Source organism: Staurois parvus, unplaced genomic scaffold (assembly GCF_062004578.1).
Source record: "Staurois parvus isolate SC_StPar_1 unplaced genomic scaffold, SC_StPar_1.0 ptg000154l, whole genome shotgun sequence".
NCBI lineage: Eukaryota > Metazoa > Chordata > Amphibia > Anura > Ranidae > Staurois > Staurois parvus.
This window is the reverse complement of record NW_028317950.1, coordinates 18,003,998-18,023,727: the sequence shown is the minus strand read 5'-3', so window position 1 is coordinate 18,023,727 and position 19,730 is coordinate 18,003,998. Positions and strand designations below refer to the sequence as shown.

The window sequence follows — 19,730 nt, the reverse complement described above, 5'->3', positions numbered from 1 at the left end:
TTAAAGGTTGCAGACCCCTGTTCTAGTTCATCATGGCATTTCATCTTTTTTACTTTTATTTTATATTTTATTTCCCATTCTCTGCACCTGTCCAGGAATAGGGACACTTCTGGGCCCTGAATTTCAAAAGAAAACGTTGTTTTAAACCTTTCTGAGAGTTTGTGAGCTTTGTCAGTTTGGTACTGCTACAAATAAAGTTGGGTGGAGAAAAAAGGCAGATTACCCATAAATACTCTCACCTGCGTGTGAGCCGGCCCTTTGATCTGCAGAGCACGTGGACTGAGCACGAGGCCTGAGCACGTGGTGCTGCTAGTTTGGTAAGCAGTTTGAATGGCATTCTGGTTGCAATGGTCATATTAAAGCTGAAGGCTGCGGTTTTCCTGCACTTTGTTTATGTGACAAATCTGGGTTACAATGTTAATATAGAATTGTTTTTTAGTTTGCTATCGACTATTACATTGTGGCCTCGCTAAATGGTTTGTATTCAAACAGGCAAGGCATTGCACTGCACAGATCAGCCTCTCTCTACCTTTTTACTCTGGGGTATCAGTGGGAACTCCACTAATATGGGGGGGGGGGTAAGCTTCTGCCAACACAAATGACAAAGGGTTTTCTCCTCATTGACTCCAATGATGGGGCTTATTTGTTCCCCACTGACATCATCAATATGGACTCTTCACTCCTACCAACATTGGGGTCGTTTTCCTCCCACTAATACAAAAGTAACCCCTGCTTAATCAGTGGGAAGCAAGTCCCAATTTGCAGTGGTGATTGAGAAGCATGCCCCCTCCTCTCTATTGGGGATCCATGGAAGCATGCTCCCCCTTCCTCTCTATTGGGGATCCATGGAAGCATGCTCCCCCCTCCTCTCTATTGGGGATCCATGGAAGCATGCTCCCCCCTCCTCTCTATTGGGGATCCATGAAAGCATGCTCCCCCTTCCTCTCTATTGGGAATCCGTGGAAGCATGCTCCCCTTTCCTCTCTATTGGGGATCCGTGGAAGCATGCTCCCCTTTCCTCTCTATTGGGGATCCGTGGAAGCATGCTCCCCTTTCCTCTCTATTGGGGATCCGTGGAAGCATGCTCCCCTTTCCTCTCTATTGGGGATCCGTGGAAGCATGCTCCCCTTTCCTCTCTATTGGGGATCCGTGGAAGCATGCTCCCCCTTCCTCTCTATTGGGGATCCGTGATGGAAGCATGCTCCCCCTTCCTCTCTATTGGGGATCCATGCTCCCCCTTCCTCTCTATTGGGGATCCATGGAAGCATGCTCCCCCTCCTCTCTATTGGGAATCAATGGGAAGCAGCCCCCCCATTGGGGATCAGTGGGAAGCATGCATGCCCCCCCCCCATCCCTATTGGGGAATAGGTGGGAAGCTGCATCCCCCCTATTGGGGATCAGTGGGAATCATGCTTGCTCCCCCCCCCCCTCCATTGGGATCAGTGGGAATCATGCTCCACACCCCCACATTGGGGATCAGCGAGAAGCCTGCTCCCCCTGCCTATTAGTGATCAGTGGAAAACCTGCTCCCCTCTTAGTTGGAAGCATACTCATCACCCCCCCCCCCCCCCACTTCTATTAGTGTATTGGGGATCAGTGGGAATTCTTAAGTAATTAATAGTGCAGTGACAGTTGGGGCTTATTCCATACAGTACAATCACATGATTGGCGTTAGACAGCATGGGTCAGTTGCTGGTTGGCTGCTAGGTTTATTGCAACTTGCCATATGTCCTGTGTGTTGTGGCTTTTTTTTTCCTGAACCACAATACAACTGAATTATCCAACTGTACCATAAAACCATTTTTGGCTTGCTCCATTTTTTTCTGTAACTTTTTAGGTTGACCTAAATGGTTTTAGAAATGGGGGGACATTCTCAGCAAGGAGACAGTGGCTTGCTATTGTTGATGTCTTGCTGCAAAATGCTAGCTGCCTGGCTCTTGGGCTACAGCTGCGCTCCGGTGCCTTTAGGCAAGCTTCATTTATTGTCAGAATTATTATTCAACCTTTTGGAAGATGTGCTGTGAAGGAAAAGTAACAAGTAAACATTCTGAAAACACCTTCGCACTTATTTGAATGTACTGTAAATTGTAAATGTACCTGTTTGCATCATATTGCAGATGAAGACACATGCAGTTTGTCCTAATATTGTGCTGACCTTGCCTCCCCTTCACTTCAGACCCCCTCTCTTCCTTCATTACATTTTCCCCTTGTGTTGTGCCCTCAGTCCCCCGTTATCATATAGCCCCCCTTCCCTTTACTTTCCTACTTTACATAGCAGGGCAGGAAGCACAGCAGGTCTGGATGGGGTGCAGGACCTGGCAAACTTTTCTTGTTAAGTTATTGGTTGCTAGTACTGCCCCTCATCCCAGCAAGCAATGAACTGCTTGTTAACATGAAAGGTTGGCAAGGCTCCCTCAGTCCTGCTGTCTGAAGTAGAATGGGGACTGAGTGTACTGACATAAGGGAAGAGTCTGTGATGTCTGCTGTCTGGCACGATATAATAGGCCAAGCTGCATGTGTCTTTATCTGCAGTATTGTGCTGGTATGGCAGTGGTTATCCTCTTTGCATAGCAAGGCTGTGTATATATATATATATGACTCGGGGCCGGTTCACAGTATAGACTCACAGTCCAGATGCGTTCCGGATGCATTTCTGCATGTGCGTTTTGGACATGTTCCAGTGTGTTTTTTATGCATTGAATTTTTTCCCCCTCTCATTAATTTAAAGAGGAACATATGCATTCCAGTGTGTTTTTGATGCATTTTTTTCCAGTACAGTTCTGTGCAGAAATGCAGCATGTTCTACTTTTTTTTTCTATTTTTTTGCAACTGGAACGCACTCGAACTGCAAGCACTGATATGAACTATGACATTGACAACCATGTAATCTACTTTCTGTGTATTTTGGATGCAGAAAAAAAAGCAACTGAAATGCATGTAGTGTCAACTGGCCCTCAAAGCCAACAGACTGAGTGCAACATTGCTGCTTGTGTTGCCTTCGTTAAAACAGCGATAAAACTTTTCATCCTTGAGAATAAAGCAATATTTTTTTTGTGTATATGAATTGATTTGATGTGTGAAGGCATGGCTGTCATGCTGGTGTTCTTTAACTCCAGACAAATATGCAGATTAGGACTTTTTTCTGTGATCTGGTAAACCTGCCTGGGGGTAAGTGACAGCAAGATCTAGGAAGCCAGCATTTTCATTAGGTCAGCTAGATTTACTGTAACTATTTTGATCTAAGCATTAGATTTAAGTGGAAATGTCATTCATTTTAATTTTCTTTTTTAGTTACTACTGGGAAGAAAAAGCTGAAAGCAACATGGAATCTTTTCTGTGGCCCTGCAGCTTCAATAAATGGTAGGTTCTCATACAAACACATTGTCAAATGTGTTCTGAACTGTTATTGTAACCCTTGAGCTTGGGTTTAACCACTCATTGGTGGTACCCAGGTTCTAGGGTCTCAGCCCCGATTCACATATGTGTGGGCCGTTTTTTGCGCGGGCATGAGAGCCCATTCATTTGAATGGACTCCCGTGCCCTGTGACACACAGTGAAGAAGTCCTTGCACGTCTTCTGAAAACGCAGCCCACACAGGAATCTCCAGTTCCCAGTACGGTTGCTTTTTCCAGTGCGGGCGGTGTGCCATTAGAACTAATGGCACCCGCCCGCGGGTCCGCATTACTCTGTGTGGGTGGTGCGGCTGCACTGATTTTCGTGAGGATCTGCAGCGGCACCACCCACACAGATGTGAACCTAGCCTAAGAGTGAAAAGGTTCTTGTCTAGTTTGAAGTCTCTAGCAGAGATTGAGCTCCTAGGATGTGGATTGAGGTTACCTTGTAATTTGGTACAGACAGTGTTGCTTGCCCCACCCTGTCATACTGGAGATCTTGGTTAGCCTCTTTCATTCACATCAGTGTGCTTACCCTGAAGGTTACCGGTTTCTGGGAGTTCTTTCTGCAATAGGGATGGATGACAGTGCTGGGATTTCAAACCCTCTGACCCCTTTTGGGAATCTGCAGAGAGTGGACGCCCTTGTCTCTGCAAGGAGCTTGGGTCTTGCTCTCTGGAGGGAAATGGTTTGCTGTTTTGAAGATGCTTGCCAGGTTGCTCTGTAGCAGAGGGCCTGGAGACTGTCATCCCCTGTACTTTCTTGGATCGAGGAAGGGGCGCTGCTTTGAGCGCTTTGGCCAGGCCGACATCCGCATTCTTCTTCTTGAGTTAGGCTTTTGGTTTTGAGTTAGATTCCTCATCTCCTTAGGGTGGAAAAGGGTCTGACACGTGCCAGTCCCACAAAATGGCAACACATCAACAACTTTTTGGCTAACTTCGCTGAAAGGTTTATTCGGGGTTTGGTTCCCCCTTTATCCTGTGTTATTTATGGGGATCTAATACCTATGTTTTATATTGTAGCTGGTGAGGTGACCATCAAGTCTGAACTATGGCAACACTGTGTTGGAGACTGAACAGAATAGAAAATAAAGGTATGTATCAAATTTGTTTTATTCTGTAATCTATGGGACATTTTAAGTGAATTGTGCTGTAATACAGTACTAAGCTTTTTTTTTTTCTGCTTTGTGTCCTACTTCTACTGGATTGTGGCATTTGGAGGTCAGATTGACTAAGGGCAAGATTCTTTCTTACGGCAACTATTTTGTTATAAGCATAGATTCCATTGGGATTGATGCCATCCATTTTTTTTTTTTTCAGCTACTACTGGAAAGAAAACATTTGAAGCAACATGGAATCTCTTCTGTGGCCTTGCAGCTTTAATGGTAGGTTCTCATACAAACACACTACCAAATCGAGTTATGAACTCTTATAACTCATGGCCTTCGGTTTAGCCACTCGTCGGTGGAAGCTAGGTTCTAGGGTGTAAGTGAAAGTTCTGTTCCAGTTTGAAGTCTCTAGCAGAGATTGAGCTCCTAGGATGTGGATTGAGGCTACCTTGTAATTTGGTATAGACAGTGTTGCTTGCCCCAGCCTGTCATACTGGAGAACATGGTTAGCTTCTTCATATCAATGTACTTACCCTGAAGGTTACCGGTTTCTGGGAGCTTTTTCTGCAATAGAGATGGATGACGGTGCTGGGATTTTAAACTCTGACCCCTTTTGGGAAGTCTGCAGAGAGTGGACGCCCTGCTTTTTGCAAGGAGCTTGGGCCTTGCTCTTTGGAGGGAAAGAGTCTTCTGTTTGAAGATGCTTGCCTGGCTGCTCTGTAGCAGAGGGCCTGGAGACTGTTATTCCCAATCCTTTCTCAGATCAGGAAAGGGGCGCCACTTCCCAGAGAAGGTTACGGCTAGGTCTGATTGCAGCCTGGCAGTTGGTTCAGAAACTTGACTATGGCTGAAGATGCACATGGGCGAAGTATCTTTGACTGCTAATCCTTTTCTTCCCTGGGAATACAGAGTGTTGACTAGGAATGGTTCTTGATCGTTCTTGGTTAGCGTATAGGGCACAATACTAGAGCCATTGAACGCTTTGGCCAGGCTGACATCCGCACTCCTCTTCTTGCATCAGGCTTTTGGTTTTGGGTTAGATTCCTCGTCTCTTTAGGGAGAAAAGGGTCTGACATGTGCCAGTTTCACAAAATGGCAACACTTCAACAACTTATTTGCTAACTTCGCTCAAAGATTTATTGGGGATTTGCTTCTCCTTTATCTTGTTCTTTTTATGGGGTTCTTCTGTGGCCTTGCAGCTTTAATAAATGGTAGGTTCTCATACAAACACACTGCCAAATTGAGTTATGAACTGTTATTGTAACTCATGGCCTTGGGTTTTAGCCACTCGCCGGTGGAACCTAGGTTCTAGGGTGTAAGAGTGAAAAGTACTGTTCCAGTTTGAAGTCTCTAGCAGAGATTGAGCTCCTAGGATGTGGATTGAGGCTACCTTGTAATTTGGTATAGACAGTGTTGCTTGCCCGCCCTGTCATACTGGAGCACCTGGTTAGCCTCTTCATATCAATGTACTTACCCTGAAGGTTACCGGTTTCTGGGAGCTTTTTCTGCAATAGAGTTGGATGACGGTGCTGGGATTTTAAACTCTGACCCTTTTGGGAAGTCTGCAGAGAGTGGACGCCCTGCTTTTTGCAAGGAGCTTGGGCCTTGCTCTTTGGAGGGAAAGAGTCTTCTGTTTGAAGATGCTTGCCTGGCTGCTCTGCAGTAGAGGGCCTGGAGACTGTCATTCCCAATCCTTTCTCGGATCAGGAAAGGGGCGCCACTTCCCAGAGAAGGTTATGGCTAGGTCTGATTGCAGCCTGGCAGTTGGTTCAGAAACTTGATTATGGCTGAAGATGCACATGGGCGAAGTATCTTTGACTGCTAATCCTTTTCTTCCCTGGGAATACAGAGTGTTAACTAGGAATGGTTCTTGGTCGTTTCTTGGTTCATGTATAGGGCACAATACTAGAGCCAATGAACGCTTTGGCCAGGCCGACATCCGCACTTTTCATCTTGCCTCAGGTTTTTGGGTTAGATTCCTCGTCTCCTTATGGGGAAAAGGGTGTGATACATGCCAGTCCCACAGAATGGCAACACTTCAACAACTTGTTTGCTAACTTCGCTCAAAGATTTATTGGGGATTTGCTTCCACCTTTATCTTGTTATTTTTATGGGGTTCTTTTGTGGCCTTGCAGCTTTAATTAATGGTAGGTTCTCATACAAACACACTACCAAATCGAGTTATGAACTCTTATAACTCATGGCCTTCGGTTTAGCCACTCGTCAGTGGAACCTAGGTTCTAGGGTGTAAGAGTGAAAGTTCTGTTCCAGTTTGAAGTCTCTAGCAGAGATTGAGCTCCTAGGATGTGGATTGAGGCTACCTTGTAATTTGGTATAGACAGTGTTGCTTGCCCCGCCCTGTCATACTGGAGCACCTGGTTAGCCTCTTCATATCAATGTACTTACCCTGAAGGTTACCGGTTTCTGGGAGCTTTTTCTGCAAACGAGATGGATGACGGTGCTGGGATTTTAAACTCTGACCCCTTTTGGGAAGTCTGCAGTCAGTGGACGCTCTGCTTTTTGCAAGGAGCTTGGGCCTTGCTCTTTGGAGGGAAAGAGTCTTCTGTTTGAAGATGCTTGCCTGGCTGCTCTGTAGCAGAGGGCCTGGAGACTGTTATTCCCAATCCTTTCTCGGATCAGGAAAGGGGCGCCACTTTCCAGAGAAGGTTACGGCTAGGTCTGATTGCAACCTGGCAGTTGGTTCAGAAGCTTGACTATGGCTGAAGATGCACATGGGCGAAGTATCTTTGACTGCTAATCCTTTTCTTCCCTGGGAATACAGTGTGTGGACCAGGAATGGTTCTTGGTCATTTCTTGGTTCGTGTATAGGGCACAATACTAGAGCCATTGAACGCTTTGGTCGGTGGACATCTGCACTTTTCTTCTTGGGTCAGGCTTTTGGTTTTGGGTTAGATTCCTCATCTCCTTGGGGGGGAAAGGGTCTGACACGTGCCAGTCCAACAAAATGGCAACACCTCAGCAACTTATTGGCTAACCTAACTCAAAGGTTTATTGGGGGTTTGCTTCCCCCTTTATCCTGTATTTTTTTATATGCTTCTAATACCTATGTTTTATATTGTAGCTGGTGAGGTGACCATCAAGGCTGAACTTTGGCAACACTGTGTTGAAGACTGAACAGAATAGAAATTAGAGGTATGTATCAAATTTTGTGTTATGCTGTAATATGTGGGATGTTTTAAGTGAAACTCTCTGACCCCTTTTGGGAAGTCTGCAGAGAGTGGACGCCCTGCTCTCTACAAGGAGCTTGGGCCCAACTCTCTGAAGATGCTTGCCAGGGTACACTGTAGCAGAGGGCCTGGAGACTGTCATTCCCACTCCCTTCTCGTATCAGGGAATGTGTGCCCACTTTCCAGAGAAGGTTAGGACTAGGTCTGATTGCAGCTCGGCAGTTGGTTCAGAAGCTTGGTTATGGCTTATGATGGACATGGGCGGATTATCTTTCACTGCTCATCCTTTTCTTCCCTGGGAATACAGAGTGTTGACTAGGAATGGTTCTTGGTCCTTATTCCTAGAGTATAGGAGACAATACTAGAGCCATTGAACACTTTGGCCAGGCTGACATCCACACGCTTATTCTTGGGTCAGGCTTTTGGTATTGGGTTAGATCCCTTATCTCCTTAGGGGAAAAGGGTCTGAAACGTGCCAGTTCCACGAAATGGCAACACCTCAACATTTTTTTATTGGTTTACTTCACCTTCTATCGTGTGTGTTGTTTTTTTTTTTTTTTGTTTTTTTTTCTTCTTTTAGGTTCTAATACCTACATTTTATATTGTAGCTGCTGAGGTGACCATCAAGCCTGAACTTTGGTAACACTGTGTTGGAGACTGAACAAATTAGAGGTATGTATCAAATTTTGTGTTGTGCTGTAATCTGTGGGATGATTTAAGTGAAAATTGTTTTTAATAGAGTACTGAGCTTTTTTCTGCCTTGTGACCTACTTCTGGATGTGATGTAGGAGGTCAGTAATGCTGTAATTTGTGGAACATTGTTTTTAAATGAAATGTGTTATGATACAGCGTGTATCATGCTGACATTCTAAATTCTGATATTGGGTTATTTTGAGTAACATTCCTCAAGATGTTACCGTAAATGCAAAGGTCATGAATGTTTACAAACCTCTGATGTGGTTTTTCCTCTTTTCACGATTAACACTACTAAAAAAAGCTAGTGTCTGTCCTCTGTACTAATTGAAGCAGTTACTCATACTAGCTGGGTTACAATAGACTTTTATGGCTTAAGTAGAAAAAGGTTGCTGCAAGTAATTTCTCTTAACTCATTGTACTTCATCTCACCACACTAATGTGCAATGATACATATTTCTACAGCAGCCAGATATGAAGTTAGTCTTGGTAAAACTGCATCTGTCATTAATGAGAACAAAGGACGTCCGATCAGCTGCACTACAAACAATCCTCTTTATTGAACCAAGATAAAACCAATACAGACAGTGGAAATACAGCACTTATTCATTACCCCCACTGTATTTCCACTGTCCTGGATGCGTTTACGCATGCACATTTTTTATGCTTTTTCCCTTTTTCTTCAATTTAAATAAGCACAGGTGCGTTCCAGTGCTTTTTTTTGCATTCTTGATGCTGGTGATTTTTTTTTTTTAAATACAGACAAGTATTCAGATTAGGGTTTTTTCATGATTGGCATACTTGACTTGGAGGTAAGTGACAAGATCTAGGAAGCCAGCATTTTCAGTATGTCAGCATTGCTAGATCCAATATTTCTCATGTGATTATGGTAACTATTTTGATGTGTTATATTTCAGTAGTAATGCCATCCATTTTTTTTTTTTCAGTTACTACTGGGAATGAAAAGCTCAAAGCAACGTGGAATCTGTTCTGTGGCCATGCAGTGTCAAATGGTAGGTTCCCATACAAACACTTGAAGGGTGAGTTATGAGCTCTGAACTTAACTCCTTTTTGGGTTTAACCACATTTTTGTGGACCCAAAGTTCAACTAACTACACACTGCTAAACTGAGTTATGAACCTTTATCGTAACTCATGGGCTTTGGTTTAACCACACTATTTGGTGGTACCCAAATTCTGGGGTCTAGGAGTGAAGTTCTGGTGCAGTCTGAAGTCTCTAGTAGAGATTGACCTCCTGAGATGTGGATTGAGCCTACCTTGTGTTTTGGTGAGACAGTGTTGCTTGCCCCGCCCTGTCATACCGGATAACTTGGTTAGTCTTTCACATCAATGTGCTTACCCTGAAGGTTATCGGTTTCAGGGAGTTTTCTTCTGCAAACAGGGATGGATGGGCCGTACTAGGATTTCACTCTCTGATCCATCTTGGGAAGTCTACAGAGAGCTTGGGCTGCATGCATAACTGTGACCCTGCTCTCTGGAAGAAAAGGGTCTGCTGTTCGAGGACAGTCTGAACTTTCCATTGTGAGCTGTGTTTGGCTATCTGGACTGGTTGCCGGGCTGTTCTGAAGCAGTGGGCTTGGAGACTGGGTCTATCTCAGTCCTTTCTGGATTGGGGGGCGTGTGCCCCGTCCTTCGAGAAGGTTGGGACTAGGTTTGATTCAGTTTCTTTGCCCACTGCTCCTAGTGCACCCAGTAGTTGGTTTAGAAGCCTGAATGTGGCTTATGATGGTAACGGAGGATTATATTTGACTGCTCATCCTTTCTTCCTCGGAATACAGAGTGTTGATTTGGAATGGTTCTTGGTCTTTCTTGGTTACAGTATGAGTGCACCATACTAGAGTCAACAAACACTTTGGCTAGGCCAACATCTGCATTCTTCTTCTTGAGTCAGACTTTTGGTATTGTTAGAATCCTTATCCCCTTAGGGGAAAAGGTCTGACACTTGCCACTCCCACAAAATGGTAACACTTCACTTTGGTTAAACTTCCACTCAAAGGTTTAAATTGTACCCATTTTGAAATATCTGACAGCAACACATGTACTTCAATTTCATCTCTGAATCGCCTTTATAATGCATTACTACTTAAGCTCCCAGAGAGGCCTCTTCTATGTACCCTCAAAGGTAGTAAAGTTTGCTTTATTGCCACATTTTGCTTTTTTTCTTTTTGAACAAGACTGAATTGCCTACAACAAGCTGGTAAGTTGCCACGGTGTCTATCTAAAGTGTTTGGCTTGGCAAAGTGTTTGGCTTGGCAAAGTGTTTGGCTTGGCAAAGTGTTTGGCTTGGCAAAGTGTTTGGCTTGGCAAAGTGTTTGGCTTGGCAAAGTGTTTGGCTTGGCAAAGTGTTTGGCTTGGCAAAGTGTTTGGCTTGGCAAAGTGTTTGGCTTGGCAAAGTGTTTGGCTTGGCAAAGTGTTTGGCAAGGCAAAGTGTTTGGGATGACCAGCCCCCCTCCTGATGGTCCTGCGCCAGACAACCCACCTGTTTTCGATGGGTCAGCCGTCCGACGACCAGCCTGCCTCCTGGTCATCGGACAGTTGACCCATCAAGGTTTTACAACTGTTTACCGTCATATTGACATGTTCTGCTGTGGTTACAGAAAAAAGCCATAACCCTTTGTGGTTTTATCTAAGACAAGTAAGTTTGCTTTATTGCCTTATTTGCTTATCTACTTTGTGTGAAAGGCTAGTTTGCCTACGACAAGTTTGGTAAGTTACAAAAGTGTTTACGTGGGGTTCTAATACCTACATTTTATTTTGTAGCTGCGGTGCCCATCAAGGCTGAACTATGGCAACACTGTTGGAGACTGAACAGAGTAGAAATTAGAGGTATCAGATTTTACCTAATAAATGCTGTGATTTGTGGGACATCTAAGTGAAATGTATTGACTTTGTGTATTAAGCCCAAGTATCAAATCCTGGTAGTAAGATATTTTGAGGGTCATTTCTTGAATTTATAGGAAACAAGGGTCTTGGAAGTTTACAAATGTGTCCTCCCCCTCCCTCTTTTACATGATTGACTTCAATAAACTGTCTATCCTTATTGAACCCGTTCTCAGACTTTGTTACAATAGACCTTTATGACTTGGTTAGGAAAGGTTGCTGCAAATTGTTGATGGAACGGCCAAATTCAACAGTTAACGTGTGTTAGCCTGTATTGCTAAAGCAGCCAGATATGAAGTCAGTCTTGGTAAAACTACATCTGTATAGGACTAGAAACCTGAGGAATGCAGCCACGACCTCTCAGAATTGATCTAATATTGGGGGCTTTCGTACAACTTTACTGCACTTTTACACTACAATCCCTTTGTTCAGTGTGCAGTTTTGTATGTGCATTCGTTAGGATCTGCAGCATTTATTTCTGTTCCTACTTGTAATGGGTTGCATTAACACGCATTTTGCAGTGCCTTCATGGGCATTCCAGTACAACTGCATGCAAGAAAAATTCATGCTGTACTTTAATGCCAACCAAAGCACTGCAGTGCTACGAACTAGGTGTCTTTTAAATATTTTTTCTTGAATGCTACTGTTAAAAATGCATTTGACTTTAATATGGTGTAAAGGATCCCTTAATGTGGTGGTCATGAGAAAGTAGAGGCTACTTGTTGGGTTGGTAAGGCCGGGCGGGGCTAGTGGCATTGTGTTTATCAGGTCTACAGGCTTCAGTTTCAAGACCACCAGCGGGTGTCTCAGCAGCTGGAAGATCATGGTAATTTGGAGTCACCTGATGCTCGTTGTAGGATGTGTATTTAAATCTTGTCTGTGCTTCTCTTTGCTTTTTTTGTCCATGAGCCTCTGACCTGTGTTCCTGCATCTGATCTTGACCCTGCAACCTGATCCTTACCTGCTGGTTTGTTCCTTCTCCCGTTTACCCTCTTCCTGTCCTGACTTGCTCTCTGCTCCTTCGAAAGAGTTTTTTTCGATGCATACAATCACCAGCCCAATCATGCCTTCTGCCTTTTTTTTTTTTCTTCCTCAGACTCTGTAACCAAGCCTCACCTTATCACAATTAATACATATTTCCACAACAGCCAGATATGAAGTTAGTCTTGGTAAAACTGCATCTGTCATTAATGAGAACAAAGGACGTCCAATCACCTGCACTGCAAACAATCCTCTTTATTGAACCAAGATAAAACCAATGCAGACAGTGGAAATACAGCACTTATTCATTACCCCCACTGTATTTCCACTGTCTCTAAAATCTGGTTTACTCTACCCATCCAATCCTCCTCAGTTGGCACCTCTTTTTTCTTCCAGAACCTGGGTATCGGGCTCTTTGCTGCGGTCAAATAATACCATATCCCCGAACTCTTATATGCTTTCACTGAGCGTTCTGAGATATGGAGGAGACATAATTCTGGATCTAATCCTATTTTAATTCTATGTATGAAGGTAAAAAACCTGTGTGTAGTAGCCCTCACCCCAGCCCCCCCACACTTACTTGAGCCCCCTCTCGATGCAGTGATGTCCACAAGAGCCTCGGTTCTCTGGGAACTCACTCCCAATTGGCTGCGGCAGCAGCAGGAGCCACCGTCTTCCACTGCTATCAACCACAGCCAATGAGCCACTCGGGAGAGGAAGGGGGTGGGGCTGAGTCACAACTGTGTGTGTGAATGGACATGAAGAGCCATGGCTCAGGAGTGCACCTGCCCAGGAGCCCCATAGCCAGCTGCTTGCTGTGGGGGCATCCAACAGGAGGGAGGGGCCAGGAGCGCTGGCAGGGGACCCAAGAAGAGAAGGATCTGGGCTCCTCTGTGTAAAACCACTGCACAAATCAGATCAGTATAATGTGTGGGTTTTTTTTTTAATAAACAAGACTTTAGTATCACTTTAAGACTGTAGGGTTATAGCACCACATCTAGGAGTGCACAGGACACTTGGGCAGGAAAACCAAAGCCCTGCCTAGCGACAATCCCTGCTAGAGGCCAAACCCCCATCTAATATAGGCAGCTCAATTCAAAGCATAGTTGTAAATTCAACTAGTTATAACTCTAATGTGAATATTGATATTTAACGATAAATATTTGGCAGTGTGAAGTTAATTGCTTAGTCGCCCAAACCCAGCAATGATCGCTCAGTCTGTTGGCACTTAGATTGTGATTACGTGAGCTGGAAAAGCTTTGTGCAGGGTGAGGTTGAGGTTGTCATTGTAGCATATCGGTGACAACGAGATGAGAGGTTAACTGCCGTGAGTTGTAAAGTGGGGAAGGTGATAGTGGTCTGATGCTATGTTTGTCAAAGGCTCAACCACCCCTGAAACAAAACAAGAAAATGCGGAGACATGGAGGGAATACGCCAGAGCACATCCTCAGGGTGGGTGGGTAGGATAACATCCTTGCAGTTAGAGTGGGTACCACCCCAGGACAGTTCACCTCACAATGAGGTGGGGCTATCAGCCATGGGAGACATTGATGAGAAACCAGCAAAAATGTTCTGTCCATACTGTGTGTTCTCTGTGAGAGGGCTCACTAGCCATCCAACTCCTGGTCATGGCTGTTGCAGACAATCATTGCTTGTAGCTAGGGGTCTGTTGCGCTCATTGGTGTTAAGCTGGGGCAACTACTAGGATTTGCTGTATGTAATTCAGCCTGTAGCCCATCTTGACTGCAGATAGTTTAAAAAATGTAAATGTTAACCCTGCTAAAAACAGGAACTAAAAGTCCCGGCAGCTAGGTCCTTACCTCTAGAGAGTAGGCAAAAAATTGAGCTGCATGTAGTCTAACTTAACAGACTAACTTAAAAGAAAAAAGTATTTTTGTTTTTAGCGGTGAGCCTCAATTTCATGACATGTTTAAATTTTGTATTTGTAACCCCAACCACAGGTTTATTTTCTCTTAAGTAGACATGTTGCCATTGCAAATTTGATCTTTTCCAGGGCTGGAAGTCATGATCACTCCAAAGAAGGTGAGAAGCTGTGAACACTCCAAGAAAGTTGGAAGCCCTTTTATTGTGCTGCAGCATTAACAGAAGGTGGGTACCCACATAAAACTCATTAAGGATGATAGATAATTTAGCTTGGCTTGCTAGGTTTCATTGGAGGTATGGGCTTTTATCATAACTCTATCATAACTTAGATTCTGGGGTGTAAGAGAGAAGTCCTTGTTCAGTTGGAAGTCTCTATCGGAAAAATGAGCTCCTGGTTCGTGGAACTAGTCTTTCGTGAGTTTGATGGAGCAGGGCGGGGCTCTGCGACACTGCTTCATCAGACTGTTGCCTCGTTAACCCACATTTTGTGCTTACCCTGAAGGTTATCGGTTTCTAGGAGCTCTTTCTTCCGTATACAGGGATGGATGGCAAAACTGGGATTTAGCTCTTAAACCTCTTGGGGAAAGTCTTGGGAGAGCTTTTAGAACTCTCTCAGAACTTAGTTATAACTCTCTCAGAACTTAGTTATAACTCTCTCAGAACTTAGTTATAACTCTCTCAGAACTTAGTTATAACTCTCTCAGAACTTAGTTATAACTCTCTCAGAACTTAGTTATAACTCTCTCAGAACTTAGTTATAACTCTCTCAGAACTTAGTTATAACTCTCTCAGAACTTAGTTATAACTCTCTCAGAACTTAGTTATAACTCTCTCAGAACTTAGTTATAACTCTCTCAGAACTTAGTTATAACTCTCTCAGAACTTAGTTATAACTCTCTCAGAACTTAGTTATAACTCTCTCAGAACTTAGTTATAACTCTCTCAGAACTTAGTTATAACTCTCTCAGAACTTAGTTATAACTCTCTCAGAACTTAGTTATAACTCTCTCAGAACTTAGTTATAACTCTCTCAGAACTTAGTTATAACTCTCTCAGAACTTAGATTTTGGGGTGTAAGAGAGAAGTCCTTGTTCAGTTGGAAGTCTCTATCGGAAAAATGAGCTCCTGGTTCGTGGGACTAGTCTTTCGTGAGTTTGATGGAGCAGGGCGGGGCTCTGCGACACTGCTTCATCAGACTGTTGCCTCGTTAACCCACATTTTGTGCTTACCCTGAAGGTTACCGGTTTCTAGGAGCTCTTTCTTCCGTATACAGGGATGGATGGCAAAACTGGGATTTAGCTCTTAAACCTCTTGGGGAAAGTCTTGGGAGAGCTTTTAGAACTCTCTCAGAACTTAGTTATAGTCTCTCAGAACTTAGTTATAGTCTCTCAGAACTTAGTTATAACTCTCTCAGAACTTAGTTATAACTCTCTCAGAACTTAGTTATAACTCTCTCAGAACTTAGTTATAACTCTCTCAGAACTTAGTTATAACTGTCTCAGAACTTAGTTATAACTCTCTCAGAACTTAGTTATAACTCTCTCAGAACTTAGTTATAACTCTCTCAGAACTTAGTTATAACTCTCTCAGAACTTAGTTATAACTCTCTCAGAACTTAGTTATAACTCTCTCAGAACTTAGTTATAACTCTCTCAGAACTTAGTTATAACTCTCTCAGAACTTAGTTATAACTCTCTCAGAACTTAGTTATAACTCTCTCAGAACTTAGTTATAACTCTCTCAGAACTTAGTTATAACTCTCTCAGAACTTAGTTATAACTCTCTCAGAACTTAGTTATAACTCTCTCAGAACTTAGTTACAGTCATGGCCGAAATTGTTGGCACCCTTGATATTTCTCCAGGAAATCATGTATTTCTCACGAAACGTATTGCATTAACACATGTTTTGCTATACACATGTTTATTCCCTTTGTGTGTATTGGGACAAAACAAAAAAAGGGAGGAAAGAAAGCAAATTCGACATAATGTCACACAAACCTCCAAAAATGGGCTGGACAAAAGTATTGGCACCCTTTCACAACTGCGGATAAATAAGAATGTTACAAGCATGTGATGCTCCTGTAAACTCACCTGGGGCAAGTAACAGGTGTGGGCAATATAGAAATCACACCTGAAAGCAGATAAAAAGGAGAGACGTTCACTTAACCTTTGCATTGTGTGTCTGTCTGTGCCACACTAAGCATGGACAACAGAAAGAGGAGACGAGAACTGTCTGAGGACCTGAGAACCAAAATTGTGGCAAAATATCAACAATCTCAAGGTTACAAGTCCATCTCCAGAGAACTAGATTTGCCTTTGTCCACAGTGCGCAACATTATCAAGAAGTTTGCAACCCATGGCACTGTAGCTAATCTCCCTGGTCGTGGACGGATGAGGAAAATTGATGAAAGATTGCAACGCAGAATAGTCCGGATGGTGGATAAGCAGCCCCAAACATGTTCCAAAGACATTCAAGCTGTCCTGCAGGCTCAGGGAGCATCAGTGTCAGCGCGAACTATCCGTCGACATTTAAATGAAATGAAACGCTATGGCAGGAGACCCAGGAGGACCCCACTGCTGACACAGAGACATAAAAAAGCAAGACTACAGTTTGCCAAAATGTACTTGAGTAAGCCAAAAGCCTTCTGGGAAAACGTCTTGTGGACAGATGAGACCAAGATAGAGCTTTTCGGTAAAGCACATCATTCTACTGTTTACCGAAAACGGAATGAGGCCTACAAAGAACAAAACACAGTACCTACGGTAAAATATGGTGGAGGTTCAATGATGTTTTGGGGTTGTTTTGCTGCCTCTGGCACTGGGTGCCTTGACTGTGTGCAAGGCATCATGAAATCTGAGGATTACCAAAGGATTTTGGGTCGCACTGTAGGGCCCAGTGTCAGAAAGCTGGGTTTGCGTCCAAGATCCTGGGTCTTCCAGCAGGACAATGACCCCAAACATACGTCAAAAAGCACTCAGAAATGGATGGCAAAGAAGCGCTGGAGAGTTCTGAAGTGGCCAGCAATGAGCCCAGATCTAAATCCCATTGAACACCTGTGGAGAGATCTTAAAATTGCTGTTGGGAAAAGGTGTCCTTCCAATAAGAGAGACCTGGAGCTGTTTGCAAAGGAAGAGTGGTCCAAAATTCCGGGTGAGAGGTGTCAGAAGCTTATTGATGGTTATAGGAAGCGACTGATTTCAGTTATGTTTTCCAAAGGGTGTGCAACCAAATATTAAGTTAAGGGTGCCAATACTTTTGTCCAGCCCATTTTTGGGGTTTTGTGTGACATTATGTCATATTTGCTTTTCTGCCTCTGTTTTATATTTGTTCCAATACATACAAAGGGAATAAACATGTGTATAGCAAAACATGTGTTAATGCAATACCTTTTTTGTGTGAAATACTTGATTTTCAGGAAAAATATCAAGGGTGCCAACAATTTCGGCCATGACTGTATAACTCTCTCAGAACTTAGTTATAACTCTCTCAGAACTTAGTTATAACTCTCTCAGAACTTAGATTTTGGGGTGTAAGAGAGAAGTCCTTGTTCAGTTGGAAGTCTCTATCGGAAAAATGAGCTCCTGGTTCGTGGGACTAGTCTTTCGTGAGTTTGATGGAGCAGGGCGGGGCTCTGCGACACTGCTTCATCAGACTGTTGCCTCGTTAACCCACATATTGTGCTTACCCTGAGGTTTTCGGTTTCTAGGAGCTCTTTCTTCCGTATACAGGGATGGATCGCAAAACTGGGATTTGGCTCCTAGACCTCTTGGGGAAAGTCTTGGGAGAGCTTTTAGAACTCTCTCAGAACGTAGTTAGAACTCTCTCAGAACGTAGTTAGAACTCTCTCAGAAGTTGGTTAATTCTATCATCATGTTATAACTTGTTTTAAAAGTTGCGTTACTGGGGCTTAAAGGTCATTATCTATCCTGCATGTTTTTAATGTTACCTCCATTTCATTTCAGATGGCTCTATGAGCAGCACGGCTAGGTTCTGGCAAGAAACTGCTGGTGTGGAAAATTGGTAAACATCCATGCATAACCTTTTTTGTAGTACTAATATTTTCAGGAAATCTATGTAAGGGGGACAGTGGGATGTAAGTACAGGGTTTACTACCTTTTGATCTGTCGGACAATGTGGGTGTTTTTTTTTGTTTTGTTTTTTTTTTCTTCTAAATAATGCTCTTTGCATTCTGATTCCAGCTTTAGGATGCCCATAAATGAACTGCAGAAAGTTAGCAAATTATTGAAGCATTGAGCCAATATTGGCACTATAGTCTTCATTTCCATCCCACTTTGGGTATAATTACCCTTTACACTTTCACTATCGTTCATAACTTACTGGAGATGTCCAGGAATTCGATGTTTGATAAAGTGCATATTCAGCTCAAATGCCAAATCCTGGAAAGAATAATATCTGATCTCAAGATTTTAATTGGTTTAACTTCTGAAAAGAATTTGTTTTCACATGGAGTATGTCAAATACCATATTCCATCGAAAGCTTCTGTGACCAGAAGTTTATTTTACAAGCTTGGGGACTGTGGACAGCTCTTCCAGAGTGACAACTTTTATAGAGATGTCTCCTGATATTTCTCCATATGAAATTAAGTTTTTTCTTTTTTTTAAGTTGGACTTTGATACTTCATTTTCTCAAGAGCTTTATTTGCTCATTTTGCTTTAACACTTGTTTTTTTTTTCACATTTAACTGCAAAAAGTGGAAATAACCCCCGTATGTGTTCCCAGTCACACAGCAATACCAAAAATTTAAACATTTCTCACCTTTTTAGATGTTTCTGAGGAGGTGGCATGGCTGACTGTAAGTTTCTGGAGAGTCTCACAGTTGCTCTGTCCTCGCACTCAGCTAGCCCTTTTTAAGAGAGTGGTTTCAAAATGTTTTTTTCCATTTTTTTGAGTTCAAGACTGATGATACATTGTTCCACAGACCCCTCTAAACCTCACAAAGCAGGGAGAGCATGTAGGGATTTTTAGGTAAAAAGTACATTTTAAACATTGCTTTTCCAAGGTATGCTATGTTAGTGGCAACATTTAACAAGCATAAAGTTTGGCTGCAAAAGTGGACATACACTTTAAAGCGGTAAAGTGCGATTTGTGTTTTTTTTTTTTTTTTTTTTATCGCACCGTTCACTCTTTTGGCAGCCGGTGACTCCACCAGTGCATGTGCTCTGAAGGAATGGTTTTCTACAGCTATAAAGACTATGCTTACAAATGTCTAGTCACTAACCCTTTCCTCTTTTTAGCTGCTGCCTACATTTCAACACCTCTGCTCACCTATACTGGCAGTGTTCGTGTAGAAGCAAAGTCAAGGTGAACTTCGTCATCCCAAAGATATCATCTTCATCACTTCGCATGATTTTCCTTGGAATTTTTTCCTGTGATTGCATTAGACAGTATCTATCTGATCACTTAAAGGGCTAGCCTCTTAACATTGTAATATGGTAAAAAAAAAGCTATTGTATGTGGCTAAAAAAATTAAACATTGACTTAAACATGAGCAATGTCTTCCCGTCTTTTCTTTACTATGTGTATGATCTATTTAAGTAGATGGTGGTGGGCAGTTTGCTTGC

At 43.1% G+C, this 19,730-nt stretch overlaps 1 long non-coding RNA gene across 2 annotated transcripts; it reads left to right on the top strand.

Moving 5' to 3' along the window:
- The first annotated feature begins 279 nt into the window (after positions 1–279).
- On the top strand, positions 280–19,617 carry LOC149463571 (uncharacterized). Of its 2 annotated transcripts, XR_016312439.1 has the most exons (11): positions 280–317; positions 3,292–3,360; positions 4,415–4,485; positions 4,712–4,776; positions 7,583–7,653; positions 8,297–8,360; positions 9,329–9,394; positions 11,162–11,227; positions 14,277–14,371; positions 18,110–18,167; positions 19,404–19,617. It is a non-coding gene; the product is annotated as an uncharacterized LOC149463571 (long non-coding RNA). The 2 variants fall into 2 exon arrangements; XR_016312438.1 differs by lacking the exons at positions 8,297–8,360; positions 14,277–14,371; positions 18,110–18,167; positions 19,404–19,617 and having other exon boundaries at positions 11,162–11,446.
- Positions 19,618–19,730: the final 113 nt, after the last annotated feature.